The sequence below is a fragment of the Marmota flaviventris genome, chromosome X (assembly GCF_047511675.1).
Source record: "Marmota flaviventris isolate mMarFla1 chromosome X, mMarFla1.hap1, whole genome shotgun sequence".
NCBI classification, from domain to species: domain Eukaryota; kingdom Metazoa; phylum Chordata; class Mammalia; order Rodentia; family Sciuridae; genus Marmota; species Marmota flaviventris.
The window spans coordinates 37,023,875-37,045,744 of NC_092518.1; the positions used below are offsets into that span (position 1 = coordinate 37,023,875).

General features: G+C 38.1%; 1 pseudogene; it reads left to right on the top strand.

Annotated features, from left to right (window-relative positions):
• The window catches only part of LOC139701348 (dapper homolog 1-like), a 36,939-nt pseudogene extending 16,386 nt beyond the window's left edge, over nt 1-20,553 (top strand).
• The last annotated feature ends 1,317 nt before the right edge of the window (nt 20,554-21,870 follow it).

The window sequence follows — 21,870 nt, forward strand, 5'->3', positions numbered from 1 at the left end:
ATGGGGGGGTCACTGCTCAATTTCCTGAGGTACACTCTGATCTTCCTGCCTATCCCCATTTTCCAAGGTTACTCAAGTCATATTTCAGGATAGAATAAGCATCTGGTTATTATCTACTAGTGTCAGACAAGTGGGGACAAGGCATGTCCTCTCCCTTTAAGGAAGTCACAGTCTTAGAGAGAGTGCAATGAAGTAAAATGGACACAGGCCAGTGGAGGACAGAGAGATGGTCTGAAAGGATCTACTGGAATTTGAATAAGACAAAAATACCTTAGATTAAAATTTAAAAAGAGGGGAGTGGGGCTAGGGTTGTGGCTCAGCGGTAGAGTGCTTGCCTAGCATGTGCGAGGCAATGGGTTGGATCCTCAGCATCACATAAAAATAAATAAATGAAATAAAGACATTGTGTCCAACTACAACTAAAAAAATATTTTTAAAAAAATGTAAAGAGGGGAGGGGATTGAAAAATTTTACTCTAAGAAATAAAAGGAGTGGGCTAAAGCCCAGTTGGATTTTCAGTTATTTTTCTAAGAAGTGAGTCAGGAATCTGTGGATCAGGCAGTCTTAGGTCCATTTTGTACCGCTATAACAATACCATAGACTGGGTGATTTATAATGAAAGGAAATTTATTATTGGCTCACAATTTTGGAGAGTAGAAAATCCAAGATTGAGTGGCTGGCATCTGGCAAGGAACTTCTCTCTGCATTATCCCATGACAGAAGAGTAAAGTGAGGAACTGAATTCATTTATAAGGAACCCACTCCTGCAATAATGGCACTAATACATTCATGAGGGTGGAGCCCACATGGCCTGATCACCTCTCATTAGGCCCATCCCTGAATACTATTGCTCTGAGCATTAACTTTCCAAAACATGCCTTTTGGGGACAACACATTCATGCCATAGCAAGTACCCTAACTTTATATAAGATCCCTTAAGCCTTTTTTTCAGATGGAGGCTCAGACAACATAGGAAGCAAGTTTCAGGGCCCCAGGAGTTGAAAGAAGACGTGAAGCACAGTTGGGATAGTAGACATGATTTATTTGGAGACAGCAATAGTTGCTAGCCAGCCCCTAGCTCCAGCTCTCAGCCTCCTGAATTTTTCCATAGGCCTTTTCTATGTGCAGGTCAGACAAAGAAGGCACAGGGCCTGCAAGTTACATAAATGGGCACATGCTCACAAGCAAATATTTATGAGCTTCAGAAATATGATGAATAAAGGTGTTCGTGACCTTGCCTACATACTAAAAATATAGCCCACCAAAGCCTCAGCCAGGGAGCCTAACTATAGCCATCTTGGGACTGCCCAACAGCCTTATACCATTTGTTCATTTGGGATATATATATATATATATATATATATATATATATATATATATATATATAATATGTACATAGTTTGAATACATATATGTGAGTGTGTGTGTGTGTGTGTGTGTGTGTGTGTATATATATATATATATATTTTTTTTTTTTGCAGGGGTTAGAAGGGATTGAACCTAGGGGTGCTTAACCACTGAGATACATCTCCAGTCCTTTTGTATTAATCCTTTTTATTTTGAGACAGGGTCTCACTAAGTTGCTTAGGGCCTTACTAAGTTGCTGAGGCTGGCTTTTGAACTTGCAATCCTCCTGCCTCAGCCTCCTGAGATCCTGGGCATGCACTATTACGCCTTAAGTGGCAAATATTTTCTGAGGGGACCAAATTTGTGTTATTTTAAATTCTTCCAATTAGTAAGAATCAAAAACACACTCTTAAATAAATTAATCTCATGTGCCAAACTTTCACTTCCTGTTCAATTTTAGGGGGTTAAGATGGGGAGCCAAGCCCTAAGGGACCTATCAGTGGGACAGCATCTTTGGAGAGAAGACAAAACCCAGACCTGATCCTATGAAGTGATTGGAAAGACTGGAATTCAGTCTGAGGCAAAGAAACATGCCCTTAGAATACAAATAATCTGCCAAATGACCCTCCATTGTATCAAGGAGCTTGCCTCTCCCTACCATATACACACTTTAGGCTGCCCAAGCCTTCTTCCTACTATTACTTTGAGGTTCATTTTAACAAACCTGTTGTTCATTTGTTCTGCTATGAAAGTATACAAACTCAGAAATAAAGAGAAATGCAAAATAGAAATCAACCATAATATCTCTCACAGAGGTAGCACTCAGTATTTTGGTGTATTTTTTATATACCTGTGTTAGTTTGCTAGGGTTACAGAAACAAAATGCTACAAACTGGGTGACTTAAACTAAAAGAAATTTGTTGTCTCTTCTGAGGCTGGAAGGCTAAAATCAAGGAGGTAGTAGAGATGGTTCCTTTTGGGGATGATCGGGGAGGGATCCATTCCAGGCTTCTCTCCTTGACTTGCAGATGGTCACCTCTCTGTGCATGTCTCATCACATTGTTTTGCCACTGTGCATGTATATCTCTCTATCCAAATTTCCTCTTTTTATAATGACGCAAGTTGTATTGGGTCAGGGTCCACCCTAATGAATTCATTTTAATCTGTTACCTTTATAAAGACCCTATCTCCCAATAAGGTGACATTCTATGTTACTAGCATTAGGATGCCGATATACATTTTTGTGTAGAACACAATTCACTTCCTAATAACACCTGCCATATTGTCTGTGCTGATTGTTCTGTTTGCCTCCAGGTTCCTATCTCTTAGCTTTTCTCTATGCTCAGAGATGCTGTTCTCTATGGATGACATCAATGGCCTCTCTCCCTCTGGCATCCAGTTGGGTTGAACCAATAGGAAGCACTGACCAAAGATTAGAGGGCAGAAGAGGGAGAGATTTGATATCCATTTGCTCCATTTCTGCCCCTCCTTGTCCCTTCAGGCCTAGGGATGGTATGGGTTTTTCTCTATTACTAGTCTCTGAAGAACTCAACATCTCTTTTGGTGTCTCTTTAACCCTATCCACACTTTAAAAAAAATAATGTTGTTGCATTTTTCTATACATTTATTTTATTTATATGTAGTGCTGAGGATTGAACCCAATGCCTCACACATGGTAGGCAAGCACTCTATCAGTGAGCTAGAGGCCCAGCCCCCCTATTCACACTTTTGAAGTAATTTTAAATGCTTCTTCGTTAAATCCTTTGGTAATTACATAAATTTTCTAATAGGATGTTTACCAATACTTTGACATGCATATTTTATGTTGTTGGTAGCATTTGTTAAGAAAACATGCACAACATTGGAAATAATGCAAAGGAAAGGCATGTTCTCTCAATGTCATAGTGGGAGTGTTGTATAACAGAATTATTGAATTCTCTAGAAGTTATCTGTGTTTGACTTGATTATTTATTATATGATTAGAGCCAAGACACTGTGAAGTTATATATTAACTTGTAGATTATTTCTGTCTGGTAGAAAAGATAACCCCAAAGGTTATGGTTTTATTTCTCTATGACTCATTAATCAGTTTTATATCTTACATAGCTCCTACTCTAACATTCTTTTTATTAATGAATATAAATATCTAGTTCATTAAATACTTTTGAACCAGACATACCAGCTCTCTCATACCCTTACTAATAAATCAAAGAAATCTTTGATATATGTTTATTCTATATTTATAAGTTTTGATTTTAATTTTTGAAAATTATGCCTTGACATACTTGACATGGTTTTACAATATATTTTTTATACCTAACATATCATAACTAATTCCACTTGACCATTCTCCAAATGCTGGGGATTTCAGTTGTTTCAAGTCTTTAGCTATTACACCTAAGCTTTGCTGATGCTATTTACTTTTAACTATATTTAACATGTAGGCAAATATCTGTGGAAAGAAGAATGATATAAAGTTTGTACTGGGCCTTCACCTCTCAGGCTCATGATGGTCCTGCTCTCCTTTATATCCCTGACCTGTATTTCATTCTACCTCATCTCCACCATAGCCACAAAATACTTCTGGGACTTAGAGCCAACCTGGGGCATTGTCACTATTTGGTTTAGATATGAGCTGTCCCCTGAAAGCTCATGTGTGAGACAATATAAGAAAGTTTAAAGGTGAAATGATTGGGTTATGAGAACTTTAACCTAATTAGTGCATGAATCCACTGATAACAGATTAACTGGGTGGTAACTGTAGGCAGGTTGGGTGTGTCTGGAGGTGGCAGGTCTCTGGGGGCATGACTTTGGGGTTTATAATTTGTCCCTGGTGAGCAGAGCTTATTCTCTCTGCTTCCTTGTTGCCATGTCCTGAGCTGCTTTCCTCCTCTGTGCCCTTTGGCATGATGTTTTGCCTCACCTCAGACTCAAAGCTGTGGAGTTGGCTGATTGTGGAATGAACCTGAAACCGTGAGCCAAAATAAATTTTTCCTTCTCAAAACTGTTCTCATCAGATTTTTGATCAGAGCAATGAAAGAGCCAAATAACACAGCCTGAGCACACTTCTTGTTAACAGTAGTACCTGACATGAGCAAGTCCTAGCTGTGTATAGTCACTGTGCTGAGTGCCACATATGCATGATCTCTTTGGGTCCTCTTGACTACCTGCCATCCAGGTCCTATTGTTATTTCTCTTTTCTCTATGTAAGGAGGCTAAGTAGGAATTTAAGCCCAGGTCTAACCATAAAGTCATGCTCTTACATGCTGAGATAGGAGTTCTTATATTGAATACCTTATGTATTGAATATCTGACTGAATGAATAAAATGAGTGGTTAAGACCCTCCTGAGAGAGCTCAGCTGGATGACCAGAGTAACAGTCTCACAAATTGGGCACAGTCCTGCCTGGGGCTGCCTTCTCAGACTTCTTAGCCTCTCTATTTACATGCTACTACATGTTCTGCTAACTTGTCTTCTGGTTCAGATAAACTTTTTCCTCAAAGTGCCAGATGGTAAAGATTTTAGACTTTGTAAACCAAATATAGTCTCTGTCATATACTCTTTTATTTTTACTCTAAAAATGTGAGAACCATTAGCTCATGTGTCATTAAAAACACACCATGAACTAGATTATTCTGTAGGTTTTAGTTTACTGACCGGTGTTCAATCTCACTGATTCTCCCTACATATTGTCTAATCTACTGTTAAATCCAACCACTGCATTCTTAATTTTGGTTATTGTCATCTTTAAGTTATGAAATTTCTATTTGGTTCTTTTGAAGAGTTGCCAGTTTTCTGCCAAAATGTTTAATTATTTTATCTCCTTGGACATAAGAAGGCTATTTATTTTAAAGTTGGCATCTCATAATTCTAAGGGCTGTAGCCAGTGTCCATCAGTTTCTATTTTCTGTAATTTCTGCCTTGTTTTTCACTTATAGCACCTTTCCTTCTTATGTGTCTCATTATTTTTCATTGAATGCTAGACATTATATTTGTAAAATTGTTTGCAGAAATAATTTGATGCATGGGTGTCCTCTTTCTCCAGAGAAGATTTATGTTTGCTCCAGTATGGTGTCTGGGCATGCCAGCAGTTTGGAATGCAAAGTAGCACTAGCACACTAGGATTTACTTAAGCCAAGATCCATGATTAAGAGATTTTAGGCTGAGCAATAGCTCAGTAGCTCTTGGGAGAGTCTATTTCTGGCTATATGACATAGCCCTTTAGGGTAAAGCCCCCAAATTCCCTTATTTTCTCTACAGGTTCCTTAGTTTGGCAAGGCTATGAAAAGTGCCACTTGCTCTTCAGCATACTTACTGGAATTAGTATTAGAATCCAAGAGAAAAGCAGTTTCATGGGTTGCCTTCTTCTCCTAGATCCTGGGCAGGTAGATCTAGTTAGCTCTCTTGTGCCTTTACAGACTTTTCCTAGTCTACCCTTCTGGAAGTAGGGGCTAGAGATAATTTTTTTTATTAGGGATTAAATCCAGAGGCACTTAATCACTGAACCACATCCCCAGCCTTTTTTGTGTTTTATTTTGAGATAGGGTTTTACTAAATTGCTTAGGGCTTTGCTAAATTGCTGAGGCTGGCCTTGAACTGGCAATCCTCCTGTTTTAGCAAGCCTAGTTGCTGGGATTACAGGCATGCACCACCACACCCAGCCTGAGATAAATTCTTTATGTGAAGGAAATTTGGACTTTATCATTGAAAGAGATATTTGAAAATAGGCTTATACTGTCCTGAAAAAAATGTCAAAGTAAATGCATCAAGCAAACAAAGAGAATCTACGAACACATGCCTACTAATTTAGTTTATATTTCCTACTATAGCACATTTCATTATACAACAACTGTTGAAATATTTAAGAAATAAGCCAGACATGGTGGTGCATGCTATAATCCCTGCAGCTTGGGAGGCTGAGGTAGAAGGTTTGCAAGTTTGAGGTCAACCTTAGCAACTTGGCTAGGCCCTAAACACTTAGCAAGACCCTGTCTCAAAATAAAAAAACTATAATAATAAAAATAAAAAAGGGCTGGGGATGTGGCTCAGTGGTAAAGTGCCCCTGGGTTCAATTCCCAGTACCAAAAAAGAAAAAGAAAAAAGAAAGTAAAATATCTGTAGGTTACTATTAATTATCTATATTGTAATATACCATAAAATCAATAAGAACTGATTATACATTTTGAGGTTCTTAAAAATTTAACATTAAACAAAACAAATAAAAATAATGTTTCTTTTGTGACACATAATCTTGAAATGGAATCTAACAGATTCTTGGATTTTTAAAAATTAAGAGTTCTTGACTTTTAAAATTTTTATACTAAAGACCTTTTTCCTCTTAGTCTGCCAAATAAGAGATGTTCACATATTCTTCAAACTTGCTATGTTGGGTGGACAGGTTTTGTTTCATTAAAGTCTTTTATATAGCATCCTGTATTCTTCCTGTACACACATGAAGTAGGCTACTCTAAGAACACAACAAAATATTAAAAATATTCTATTATCTAGTGTTACTGGGAGACAAATGAGAAATACTCCTCACTCAGAAGTCAGAGTGAGGGCTGAGGTTGTAGCTCAGTGGTAGAGTGCTTGCCTAGCATGTTTGAGGCCCTGGGTTCGATTCCCCAGGACTGCCAAAAATTAAATAAAGGAAGTCAGGGGGAGACCCTGACTAGGGAGCGGTCTTAACCATATGAATATTGATTACTCTCCAGCTTGGGAGGAAGAAATATCATAACAAAGTCATCCCAGAGGACATGGAAGGTGAAAGGTTATGAAAAATAATATTGCTACAAGACAGCTCCCAGGAAAGACAGTGTTACTCAGGAGGAAGAAGGGAAATTAGCCAAACATTAAACTTCTCCTGGTAAATTTTTTCTCAGTAACAATGGGCCCCAAGGGAAGAAAGCAAACTTTTATCCCTTCCTGGGTTCATCCCCAGCATCTCCACCAAAGCAAACATTCACCCCTTCCCAACCACAATGGGCCCTCAAGGGAGGAGGCAGATACTGAAATGCTGGGCCCTAAACTTTGACCTTCACCCACTGCCAATTAGTCCTGAACAAACTGCACAGTAAATTGGGAAACAATGAATCCCAGAAGAAGTAGGAAAGCAGTGGGTGGAATATGAGATTTCATCCCTCAGGATCTGAGCTCCTATCTCCTCCCCTTAACAATGAGTTTCAAACTTTTTACAACTGCCTTCCTGAGTTAAAGTTTTAATCTGCACAGCTAGTTCCCTGACTGTCCATTTGGCATATCTGCAGTTTCCAATGATTAATTCACCCTCATTGTAAACTATAAAATTCAGACTCCTTCTGTAACCCACAGGCCATTTTCATACCCAGAAAATGAGCTCTTCCCGTGCCTGATTGACAAACTCCACTGCAGAATAAAGGAAAGCTTGCTGATCCATTTGAGGTCCACTTCTGTCCCAGTTATTTGTATTTTCATTATGGTGCTGAACCCATGTTGGTTATTTTTGCTTACAGAAGGAATCCACACAGTATTTGCCCAGCAACTGTTTATTCTCCCCCTGCCCTGAACTTATCTTTGAGGGACACATGCCAACTGTGCTCTTCATCATTGTCTGGAAGAAAATCTCTTTGTTTATGAGAATAAAGGCAAAGGTCTTTTAAAACTTGTTCTTTGGAGTTCCTTCTCCTCACCTAGACCAGTGATTGGAGTGAAAGATATGAACAAGATCCTTCCAATCTTCATAGGGACAATTTCCAGTCCTGTGACTATCATCTTCTTGATTCTCCACTACCTATGCGATCTTTTTCTGACACTAACACAGTTTGTGTTAGTCAACTTTTCACTGCTGTGACCAAAATAACTGACAAGAATAACTAAGAGGAGGAAAAGTTTATTTTGGCTCACCATTTCAGAGATTCAGTCCATGGTCAGCTGACTCTATAATCTGGGCCTGAGGTGAGATCATGGTCGAAGGGCATGGCAGAAGAAAACTGCTTAGCTCATGGCACCAAGAAAGCAGAGAGAGAACATGTATGGATCCAGGGACAAGATATAATCCTCAAGAGTGTACCCCCACCCAGTGATTTATGTCCTCCAGCCACACTCCACCTGTCTACAGTTATCACCAGTAATCTATTCAAATGGATTAATCCATTGATTAGTTTACAGCTCTCATGATTTAATCATTTCACCTCTGAACATTTCTGCAATGCCTAACCCATGAGCTTTTTGGGAACACTTCATATCCAAACCATAATACATACCTAGCAGCCAAAGTCTGGATCTTGCCACATGACTCTAATATGTTAAGCCTCCCTTGTCATGCCTAATCTACTTCCTCATCACTTTTTTAAAATATATTTTTTATTTGTTCTAATGAGTTACACATGACAGTAGAATGCATTTTGACACATCATACATAAATGGAGTATAACTCCTCATTCATCTGTTTGTACATGATGTAGAGTTACGCAGGTCATATAATCATATATGCACACAGGGTACTAATGTCCAGTTCATTCTGCTATCATTCCTACCCTCATGCCCTCTCTCCTCCCTTCACTCCCCTCTGTCAAGTCAAAAATACGTCTATTCTTCCCCGATATCCCATCACTTTTTGACAGGTACTGGTCTGATATTTCATTATTTTTTTCTCTACTGGGCATTCTTTCTCCTGGCCTATATTTGCCTGGTCATTTTAAGGTGAACAAATAAGATGGGCAGACATTTTCTAAAAATTTCCTTCTTTCCCAGCATCTCCCTGATGTTGGGCATACCATCTGTCATGTGACAGAGCTATCTTGTGTGTGAATGAAGTGGATTTGCATCTGTTAGACAAGAGGCAAGAACTTGAAGTAATGTTTCAAGTATTCTTTCAATTTTTAGCATTACTTAGAATCTGGTGATTTTTTTCCCATTTTTACAGGTATAATTTACATGCATCAAATTCATTTTTTAGTGTACAGTTCTGTGAGTTTTGAAAAATGCATAGAGTCATAAAGTTACTACTATATGACTGAAACATAGAAGAGTTCTAAGACCCCAAAGATCCCTGGGACCCTATCATAGTCAGCCTCTCTCCCAATTCCTAGCCCTTGACAACTACTAATATGTTTACCATTCCTATATTTTTGTCTCTTGCAGATTGTCATATAAATAGAATCATAAATTATATAAATATTTGTGTCTTGGTTCCTCCATTAACCATGATACACTTGAGATTGCTCCACATTTTTTGCAAGTATTGTAGTATTTTTTAAATTACTGAATAGTGTTCTATTATATTTACGTGCCTCAGTTAGTATAAATATTCACTCATTGTGGGACATTTGAGTTGCTTCTAGTTGTTAACAATTATGAATAAAGTCTAGGTTCATTAATGAAAAGGTTTTGGGGTGAACATAAAATTTTATCATAAAGAAATGACCCAGCAATATTTAATATCTAGAAAGTATATTGTTGGGTCACATACCTATTTAATCTTTTTTTATTTGTTCTTATTACTTAGATGACAGTAGAATGTATTTTGACATATTATACATAAATGGAGTATAACTTATCATTCTTCTGGTTGTACATGATATAGAATTACATTGGTTTTGTAATCACATATACACATAGGAAAGTAATGTCCAATTAATTCTACCATCTTTTCTGTTCCCATTCCCCCTCCCTTCTTCTTTAGCTGCATCCCCTTATTGTGAGTTAGCATCCACATATCAGAGAGAACATTCAGCCTTTGGGTTTTTTTGTTTTGTTTTGTTTGTATTGGCTTATTTCATTTAGCATGATAGTCTCCAGTTCCATCCATTTACAGGTAAATGCCATAAATTCATTTCTCTTTGTGGCTGACTAGTGTTCTATTATGTATATATACCACATTTTATTTATTCATTCATTTGTTGAAGGGCACCTAAGGTTGTTTCCATAGCTTGGCTATTGTGAATTGAGCTGCTATAAATATTGATGTGGCCGCATCACTATAGTATGCTAATTTTAAGACATTTGAGTATATACTGAGGAGTGGGATAACTGGGTCAAATGGTGGTTCCATTCCAAGTTTTCTGAAGAATGTCCAAAATGCTTCCCAGAGTGGTTGCACCAATTTACAATCCCACCAGCAATGTCTGAGTATAACTTTTCCCCCACATCCTTGCCAACATCTATTGTTATTTGGGAAATACCTGTTTAATATTATGAGAAATTACCAAACCACATTCCAGGGTGGCTATATCATTTTGCATTCCCATCATCACATTATGAGAGTTTCAGTTGCTCCTCATCCTCATCAGCACTTGTCATTGTCATTATTTTTTAAATGGTTATTCATTATAATAGGAATATGGTGATATTTCCTCATGAGTTTCATATAAATTTCCCCAGTAACTAATGATACTGAGCTACTTTTCATGTGCTTATTTGCCATCAGTATGTCTTCTTTAAGGAAATGTCTCTTCTGATTCTTTTTCCCCCTTTGGTACAGCAATTGAACCCAGGTGTACTTGACCCCTGAGTCACATTCCCAGTCCTTTTTTATATTTTATTTAGAGACAGGGTCTCACTGAGTTGCTTAGGGCCTCGCTAAGTTGCTGAGTGGCTTTGAACGTACAATCCTCCTGCCTCAGCCTCCAGAGCTACTGGGATTGCAGGTATGCACCGCTGTGCCCGGCCTAATTCTTTTTTTTTTTTTTTTATTATTCTGATTTGTTATATATGACAACAGAATGCATTACAATTCATATTACATATATAGAGCACAATTTTTCATATCTCTGGTTGTATACAAAGTATATTCACACCAATTCGTGTCTTCATACATGTACTTTGGATAATCATGTTCATCACATTCCACCATCATTTCTAACCCCATCCCCCTCCCTTTCCCTCCCACCCCTTTGCCCTATCTAGAGTTTGTCTATTCCTCCCATGCTCCTCCTCCCTGCCCCACTATGAAATAGCTTGATGCTGGTTGTTTTAATGAATCATAATAATAGCCATTGTTTATTGGGTGGTTAGTATGTGCCCAATATTGTTAAAACACTTCATGAACTAGATTTCTTTTTAAAGTCATGTTTGTTGAGATATAATTTATATATGGTACAATTTATCCCATTTATTTTTATAGTTATATGAATTTTGATAACCCAAATATAAAAAATGACAACAAATACATATGGATATATAGTACTACCATCAAGATACAGAATATATTGCCTTGTTCTCCTTTACTTCTTTTTTTAACAAATAGAGAAATTAATTTTAATATATTTTCATCTAACCCAATGGATTATCAACATAATTTGTAAAGAAAGTAATTATTAGTAAGATATTTCATGTTCATTCTCTTTGTCCTAATAATTCTTTGGAATCTAGCACACCTCGATTCAGACTAGACACAATTTCAATACTCAGTGACCTCATGTAACCAATGGCTGCCATATTGGCTCCTTTCTCCATCTTTCAACTTTTGGTGAGACATATGCTGTAGGCTGCATGATAAGTCCCCTTGATATGTGGTTTCTTGTTGAGTTCCATCAGAAAGGGACACCAAAGAGATGAACTTAGAATATACAAGAGTAGAGTGAGGTGTTTTATTCCTCCCTATAAGACTCTATTAGACTGTGAGTTGGTTTCTACATCTTTTGGTGGGAATAATTTCACTTAGGTCACCTTCTCCTACAAGTTTTTCATAATGGCTCTTTTTTATTTCACCTCCTACCTCTCCAAGTTTACAGAAGGAAAGGTGCTTCACAAAATTTATTAGTTACCCTCAACCTTGCCCTTACCTTTATAAATACCTTATTAAACAACTTTTATTCTGATTGATCTTTTTCATCCTTGAATCTTGAATAATGGATTTTAAATTATAAGAGAGTAAAATATACCTCATCTCATATCACAGGAAGTGTATATGCACATGCCAGATTAATTCTATATTAAAATATAACATAAAATGCTAAAACTTTTAAAGCACATATTTGTATAAATTTGTGAAGAGAAATGGAAAATGAAAAAATATGAAATAAACAAAAACTTTTAAAATTAGATGTTATTGTAGTTAATTTATCAAAAAGAGATGAAAGAGACATGAATTGTATTACAGGTCATTTTTGTTTATTTTTGATATTTAGCTTGACTTGGTTTCTCCTTTGGTTGGCTTTTCCTTTATTGTAGTTCTTCCCCTTGCAGATTTTCATTGTTGTTTTCTATTTCCTCCTTGTGGAATATTTTGCCAAGAATGTTCTGTAGTGCAGGCTTTCTTGCTGTAAATTCTTTTATCTTTTGTTTATCATGGAAGGTTTTTATTTCATCATCAGATTCGAAGCTTAATTTTGCTGAATATAAGATTCTTGGTTGGCATCCATTATCTTTTAAAGCTTGGTATATGTTGTTCCAGGATCTCCTAGCTTTGAGAGTCTGGTTTGAAAAATCTACTGAGATCCGAATAGGTCTTCCCTTAGAAGACCTTAGAAGACCTATTCTAATTTTTCTCTCTTGGGGCCTTTAAAATTCTATCCTTATTCTGTATGCTAGGCATCTTTATTATAATGTGTGTTGATGTAGATCTGTTGTAATTTTGTACATTTGGTGTCCTATAGGTTTCTTGTATTTGATTTTTCCAGTTCATTCTTCATGCTTGGGAAATTTTCTGCTATTATTTCATTGAAGAGATTGTGCATTCCTTTGGTTTGAATCTCTGAACCTTCATCTATCCCAATAAATCTTAAATTTGGTCTTTTAATGGTATGCCATAATTTTTTAATATTCTGTTTATAGTTTCTTACTATCTTCACTATGAGGCCAACTTTCTTTTCTTTTTTTTTTGTTTTTTTTTTCTTCTTTTTTTTTATTGGTTGTTCAAAACATTACAAAGCTCTTGACATATCATATTTCATACATTTGATTCAAGTGGGTTTTGAACTCCCAATTTTACCCCAAATACAGATTGCAGAATCACGTCGGTTATACATCCACATTTTTACATAATGCCCTATTAGTAACTGTTGTATTCTGCTACCTTTCCTATCCTCTACTATCTCCGCTCCCCTCACCTCCCATCTTCTCTCTCTACCCCATCTACTATAATTCATTTCTCTCCTTGTTTATTTTCCCATTCCCCTCACAACCTCTTATATGTAATTTTGTATAACCATGCGGGTCTCCCTCCATTACCATGCAATTTCCCTTTTCTCTCCCTTTCCCTCCCACCTCATGTATCTGTTTAATGTTAATCTTTTCTTCCTGCTCTTCCTCCCTGCTCTGTTCTTAGTTGCCCTCATTATATCAAAGAAGACATTTGGTATTTGTTTTTTAGGGATTGGCTAGCTTCACTAAGCATAATCTGTTCTAGTGCCATCCATTTCCCTGCAAATTCCATGATTTTGTCATTTTTTAGTGCTGTATAATACTCCATTGTGTATAAATGCCACATTTTTTTATCCATTCATCTATTGAAGGGCATCTGGGTTGGTTCCACAGTCTAGCAATTGTGAATTGTGCTGCTATGAACATCAATGTAGCAGTATCCCTGTAGTACGCTCTTTTAAGGTCTTCAGGGAATAGTCGGAGAAGGGCAATAGCTGGGTCAAATGGTGGTTCCATTCCCAGCTTTCCCAGGAATCTCCATACTGCTTTCCAAATTGGCCGCACCAGTTTGCAGTCCCACCAGCAATGTACAAGAGTAGCCTTTTCGCCACATCCTCACCAGCACTTGTTGTTGTTTGACTTCATAATGGCTGCCAATCTTACTGGAGTGAGATGGTATCTTAGGGTGGTTTTGATTTGCATTTCTCTGACTGCTAGTGATGGTGAGCATTTTTTCATGTACTTGTTGATTGATTGTATGTCCTCCTCTGAGAAGTGTCTGTTCAGGTCTTTGGCCCATTTGTTGATTGGGTTATTTGTTTTCTTATTGTCTATTTTTTTGAGTTCTTTGTATACTCTGGATATTAGGGCTCTATCTGAAGTGTGAGGAGTAAAAATTTGTTCCCATGATGTAGGCTCCCTATTTACCTCTCTTATTGTTTCTCTTGCTGAGAAAAAACTTTTCAGTTTAAGTAAGTCCCATTTGTTGATTCTTGTTATTAACTTTTGTGCTATGGGTGTCCTATTAAGGAATTTGGAGCCCGACCCCACAATATGTAGATCGGAGCCAACTTTTTCTTCTATCAGATGCAGAGTCTCTGATTTGATATCTAGGTCCTTGATCCACTTTGAGTTAACTTTTGTGCATGGCCAGAGGAGGGGATTCAGTTTCATTTTGTTGCATATGGATTTCCAGTTTTCCCAGCACCATTTGTTGAAGATGCTATCCTTCCTCCATTGCATGCTTTTAGCTCCTTTATCAAATATAAGATAGTTGTAGCTTTGTGGATTAGTCTCTGTGTCCTCTATTCTGTACCATTGGTCCACCTGCCTGTTTTGGTACAAGTACCATGCTGTTTTTGTTACTATTGCTCTGTAATATAGTTTTAAATCCGGTACCGCTATACCACCTGATTCACACTTCCTGCTTAGAATTGCTTTTGCTATTCTGGGTCTTTTATTTTTCCATATGAATTTCATGATTACTTTCTCTATTTCTACAAGAAATGCCATTGGGATTTTGATTGGCATTGCATTAAACCTATAGAGAACTTTTGGTAATATTGCCATTTTGATGATGTTAGTTCTGCCTATCCATGAACAGGGTATATTTTTCCATCTTCTAAGATCTTCTTCTACTTCTCTTTTTAGGGTTTTGTAGTTTTCATTGTATAAATCCTTCACCTCTTTTGTTAGGTTGATTCCCAAGTATTTTATTTTTTTTTTGAGGATATTGTGAATGGAGTGTTTTTCCTCATTTTCGTTTCAGAAGTTTTGTCGCTGATATACAGAAATGCCTTTGATTTATGCGTGTTGATTTTATATCCTGCCACTTTGCTGAATTCATTTATTAGTTCTAGTAGTTTTTTTGTAGACCCTTTTGGGTCTTCTAGGTATAGAATCATGTCTTCTGCAAATAGTGATAATTTAAGTTCTTCCTTTCCTATTTTTATGCCTTTAATTTCTTTAGTCTGTCTAATTTCTCTGGCCAGTGTTTCGAGAACTATATTGAATAGAAGTGGTGATAGAGGGCATCCCTGTCTTGTTCCAGATTTTAGGGGGAATGCCTTCAATTTTTCTCCATTGAGAATGATGCTAGCCTGAGGCTTAGCATAGATAGCTTTTACAATGTTGAGGTAAGTTCCTGTTATCCCTAGATTTTCTAATGTTTTGAACATAAAGGGATGCTGTACTTTGTCGAATGCTTTTTCTGCGTCTATTGAGATGATCATATGGTTCTTATCTTTAAGTCTATTGATGTGGTGAATAACATTTATTGATTTCCGTATATTGAACCATCCTTGCATCCCAGGGATGAATCCTACTTGATCATGGTGCACAATTTTTTTGATGTGCCTTTGTATCCGATTTGCCAGAATTTTATTGAGGATTTTTGCATCTAGGTTCATCAGAGATATTGGTCTGTAGTTTTCTTTCTTTGAGGTGTCTTTGTCTGGTTTCGGAATCAGGGTGATGTTGGCCTCATAGAATGAATTTGGCAGAGCTCCCTCTTTTTCTATTTCCTGAAATAGCTTGAAAAGTATTGGTATTAATTCTTCCTTAAAGGTTTTGTAAAACTCCGCTGTATACCCATCCGGTCCTGGGCTTTTCTTGGTTGGAAGTCTTTTGATTGCTTCTTCTATTTCATCTATTGATATTGGTCTGTTTAAGTTGTGAGTATCCTCCTGACTCAGTCTGGGCAAATCATATGACTTAAGGAATTTATCGATGTCTTCACTATCTTCTATTTTATTGGAATATAGGTTTTCAAAATAATTTCTAATTGTCTTCTGTATTTCCGTAGCGTCTGTTGTGATATTGCCTTTTTCATCCCGTATGTTAGTAATTTGAGTTCTCTCTCTTCTTCTCTTCGTTAGCATGGCTAAGGGTCTGTCGATCTTATTTATTTTTTCAAAGAACCAACTTTTAGTTTTTTTTAATTTTTTCAATAGTTTCTTTTGTTTCAATTTCGTTGATTTCCGCTCTGATTTTAATTATTTCTTGCCTTCTGCTACATTTGCTGTTGTTTTGCTCTTCCTTTTCTAGGGCTTTGAGATGAATTGTGAGCTCATTTATTTGTTGGTTTTTCGTTTTTTTGAGGAATGACCTCCAGGCGATGAATTTCCCTCTTAAAACTGCTTTCATTGTGTCCCATAGATTCTGATATGTTGTGTCTGTATTTTCATTTATCTCTAAGAATTTTTTGATTTCCTCCTTTATGTCTTCTGTAACCCATTGATCATTCAGTAACATATTGTTCATTTTCCATGTGATGTAGGATTTTTCCTTCCTTCTTTTATCATTGATTTCCAGTTTCATTCCATTATGATCAGATAAAATGCATGGGATTATCTCCACCCCTGTATATTTACTGAGGGTTGCCCTATGGCATAATATATGGTCTATTTTTGAGAAGGATCCATGTGCTGCTGAGAAAAAAGTATATCCACTTGATGATGGTTGATATATTCTATATATGTCAGTTAAGTCTAGGTTGTTGATTGTGATATTGAGTTCTATAGTTTCTTTATTCAACTTTTGTTTGGAGGATCTGTCAAATGGTGAGAGAGGTGTGTTGAAGTCACCCATAATTATTGTGTTGTGGTCTATTTGATTCTTGAACTTGAGGAGAATTTGTTTTATGAACGTTGCAGCACTATTATTTGGTGCATAAATATTGATAATTGTTATGTCTTGTTGGTGAATGGTTCCTTTTAACAGTATATAATGTCCTTCCTTATCCCTTTTGATTAACTTAGTCTTGAAGTCGATTTTATTCGATATGAGGATGGCCACCCCTGCTTGCTTACGAGGACCGTGTGCGTGGCATATTTTTTCCCAACCTTTCACCTTCAGCCTGTGTATGTCTTTTGCAATCAGATGTGTCTCCTGGAGGCAGCATATTGTTGGATTTGTTTTTCTAATCCATGTTACCAGCCTATGTCGCTTTATTGGAGAGTTTAAGCCATTAACGTTTAGAGTTACTATTGATATATGGTTTGTACTTCCAGCCATGTTTGATTATTTATCTTCTTTTTTTTAATTTAATTTAGTTTGTTTCTCCATGGTTAGCTTTCCCCCCACCCTCTGTTTTTATAGAGGCACTTCCCACTGATGGTTTTGGTTATTGTTTTTCATTTCTTCCTCGTGTAGTGTTTTGCTCAAGATGCTTTGCAATGCTGGTTTTCTGGCTGCAAATTCTTTTAGCTTTTGTTTATCATGAAAGATTTTTATTTCGTTGTCGTACCTGAAGCTTAATTTTGCTGGATACAGAATTCTTGGTTGGCATCCATTGTCTTTCAGTGTTTGAAATACGTTGTTCCAGGATCTTCTCGCTTTCAGCGTCTGTGATGAAAAATCCGTTGTTAACCTTATTGGTTTACCCCTGAATGTAATCTGCCTCCTTTCTTTTGTAGCTTTTAAAATTTTCTCTTTGTTCTGTATATTGGATATCTTCATAACAATGTGTCTTGGCGTTGGTCTACTGTGATTTTGTGTGCTCGGTGTCCTGTATGCATCTACAATTTGTATATCCGTTTCCTTTTTTATTTCTGGAAAGTTTTCTGTAATTATTTCATTCAGCAGGCTACTCATTCCCTTGGTTTGAATCTCTGTACCTTCTTCTATCCCGATGACTCGTAGGTTTGTTTTTTTTTATGTTATCCCATATCTCTTGGATGTTTCTCTCGTGATTTTTAACCAGCCTTTCTGAGTTGGCTAGGCTCTTTTCAAGATGATATATTTTGTCTTCATTATCTGACGTTCTGGCTTCTACTTGCTCCACTCTGTTAGTGATACTCTCAATTGAGTTTTTAATTTGGTTTATCATTTCCTTCATTTCTAGAATTATTGTTTGATTTTTTTTATAATCTCTATCTCCTGATAAAGATGCTTAACTTCTTCTTTTATCTGTTTATGTAATTCATTTTCAAAGTGTTCTTTCACTGTTTGGATTTGCTGTCTCATATCCTCTTTAAGGTTCCATTCCATCTGTCTAAGGTATTCCTTGAGTTCTTTATATGACCATTTTTCTGCTGACTCTAGGTCCTCCTGAGTATTTAGGCTGTCCTTCATTGTTTGTACCCCTATTCTTCCTTGCTTTTTTATGCTGCTCATGTTACTTCTTGTTCTGTTTGACTGCTGAGTTACTGTTTACTCTTATAAATTTATTTGATGCTTGGGAGGAAAGATATTCGAAGGGAAGGGAAGAAGTCACTAAAGAGAATGAGAGTAGGCAGGTAGAATTCAAGGAAGGGGGAATAAGAAAATTGAAAAGACAAAAGAAACAAAAACAAAACACACACAAAAAAAGTTAGAAAATAAAGAAAGAAAGAAAAGAAAAAAAATTTTTTACAAAAATAATAATGATAATGAAAATTAAAATAATAATAATAATAATAATAAAATAAAAAAATTTAAAAAAAATTAAAAACTTTTTTAAAAAGTTAAAGAACAACAACAAATAAAAAATTGAAAGTGAAAGAAAAAAAAGAAAAAGAAAAAAAATGATAATAATAATAATAATAAATGCAGTCATAGAGTTCGATTAATTTCTCTTCCAGTAGGTGGAGCTGTGCCCACTGGGTCAAGCTTCTCCTCTCACTAGGTGGGAACCAATCACTGTGCAGCAGCTCTTCCTCACAGACTGGACGGGTCTCCAATCCTGAGTGCCTAGGGCCTTCTCTTGTGTTTCCTCAAGCCAGGCCACGCTCACCTGTGACGCTCACCACAATACTGGCTACACGCCATGTCTGCTGCTCCTGGGAGCCCTGTCGCGCTGGTTTCAATGCAGTTATCTCCTCCGCCCATGACGTCAGTTCTCTGCCAAGGTGGTATCCCATGCAAATGGTGACCGTTCGTTCCCTTTGCCGGGTGACCAATGCAATGGGTGGGTCCTGACTGTCTCTCCCAATCCCCGTTTCAGTCCTGTGGCCACTGCCTATGAAGGCTCGGTTGGTTTTTACCTCTGAAAGTTCATAAGGGCCAAACAGTTATTTCAGCGGGATCGTTAGTGCTGAGTCACGAGAAGCAGGCGAACCGGAGCTTGAATGCAGCTGATCCGGGCTCAGTGTGTGTGTTCTGAGGGGCCCAGACTGTACGCCCCAGATCCACGTCAGCTCAGAATTGCCTAGTGATCCTGAGCAACCAGCATTTATACAATTTACAGCTCCCTATGCCCGCGCAGTTGAAGAGGTCAGAGACTTGATCTCTCCCCGCCCGCTGCCATGTTAGATCTCCTCAATGATATTCATGTTGCCCTTACAGCTTCCTGGCATAAGCAAGTTCTTGGGATTATACAAACTGCTGCTTCTGTTTCCAGTCCAGATTTCTAGAAATTAAACCCTGCCGCCATCGCCTCTTCCCCGGAGCCACGCTCAGGGGCGCCGCGCTCGTCCGCGACCGTAGCTGCACCGGTGCCCGGCCCCCGGGGCCCAAGCGGCTGCCGCTGCGGCTCTCAGGCCCCCTCCTCTGGAGCACGGGTCCCCTCGCAGGGGGATGCAGAACGACCCCAGAGCAGGCTCTGCCCGAGGGTGCAGCGGCGAACAGGCGACCCAGGCGCTCAAGGCTGCGGTCCAGCCTTCAGAGGACAGGGCTCAGCACGCAGCCCAGCTCAAACCTCTAGGTGCGGCTGCCGGACACTGTAGACATAGCCATCAAGACAGCAAGCAGAGAGCATATGGCGGCTCCCGCGGAGTGGATTTTCGGCACAGAAACCGCAGCCCAGCCAACAATCCCAATCCACAAACTCTCCCTGTATAAAAAATATTCAAAAAAAAAAAAAAAGGCGGGGCGCACTGAGCTTTCTTTGCCTAGGGTACTTACAATCCACTGCTGATTACACATTCACCTTCTCTGCCCGGAGCGAAGCGAAAGAGGAAGCAGATGGGAGCAAAGCGCCCGTGGCTCTGGGCGGCAAAGCGTCCGGGAGCCAAGCGTCTGTTTTTCGATCTCTTTGTTCTTCCTGCTGCTTGGCAAAGTGGTCCGCTACACATTAACGGTGAAAGGAGCTCTTACACGCTGCACGAAAACGCGATTAAAGCCGCTGCTCTGAGCACCACGCTCAGCACTTCAGCAACCCCCGTGCACAGCGGCCATCTTCCCAACTTTATTTTCAAGATTGTATATTTTGTCTCCATTGTCTGAGGTCCTGACTTCCAAGTGATCTAGTCTGTTGGTGATGCTATATCTATTGAGTTTTTTAATTGGCTTATTGTTTCTTTCATTTTGAGGATTTCTATAAGTTTTTTTTTTTCCAGTATCTCTATCACTTTCTTTAAGTAATCTCTTGAAACTTGTATTTGCTCTCTTAACTCTTTGATAGAGTAATCAATTTTTGCCTGTATCTGCTCACTTAGGTTGTTCTTTAATTCCCAAATCATTTTAGTTATGTATATTCTGAACTCCTTCTCTGACATTTTGCTACTTTGCTATCTATGGATTCTATTGTTGTAGTATCTTGGTTTGTTTGGGACACTTTCCTCCCTTGTCTTTTCATGATGTCTATGAGTCTTCCTCTCTTGCAGTGTAGATCTGAGGTATGACAACTTCTGCCCTATTGTCTTATAGTGTCCCTATAGGTTACCGATACCTCACTTTTAAGGGAAAGATCAATATTACAACACTTAATGTACCCAACATGCAGCCATATATCAGTTAGCTTCTATTTTTACATTTACAGTTTTGTCACTATAATCAGAAATGATGAGTCCAGTTATCTTCTACCTTATAGCCAATAAGTTTGCGTAATGATTTACAGTTTCTAATGGCAGAAGGCAGGCCTGGGGAATTGGTTGAGATGTTCATGAGGTAGGATGTTAGAATAGGGAGGTTTAGATTATATGACACGTGAGAGGGTAATCATAAGAAGTAGGCTGTTAGTAGGAGAAATAAGAGATAGGCAATCCCATGCAAGACTCCCTCTTACCTCAGCAACAGGATAACTGTTAGCACCCCTAGTAGAGAAATCTTTGGTACAGCCAGGCCCACAGGGACCTTGATGTTATCTTACCGGCTCCTTATTGTCCCTTGATCACAAGTGGTGATATCCCGGTTTTGTGGTGGTGGCAGCCTCAAGCCTATATGTACCCTGGTGTTGGGCTATGGAGCCATGCTTTGGTGAATAAGGAACCCCAGCGCAGGGTGGCTCACCATGTATCTCTGGGCCTGGGACAGGCCTCTCCTCTGGATCTCCGGGTGCTGTGTGCGGCAGGTGGGACTCTCCTCCGGATCTCTGGGCCTCTACTTCTTAACCATTTGTTATTGGATTGTTTATTTTTTTCTTGGGTTTTGAGAAATCTTTTTTTCTTTTTCTTTTTTTTTTTTTTGTACTAGGGATTGAACCCAGGGCGCTTAACTACTGGGCCACATCTTCAATCCTTTTTATTTTTTATATTTTTAATTGTAGATGGACACAATACCTCTATTTATTATTTATTTATTTATTTATTTACTTTTATTGGG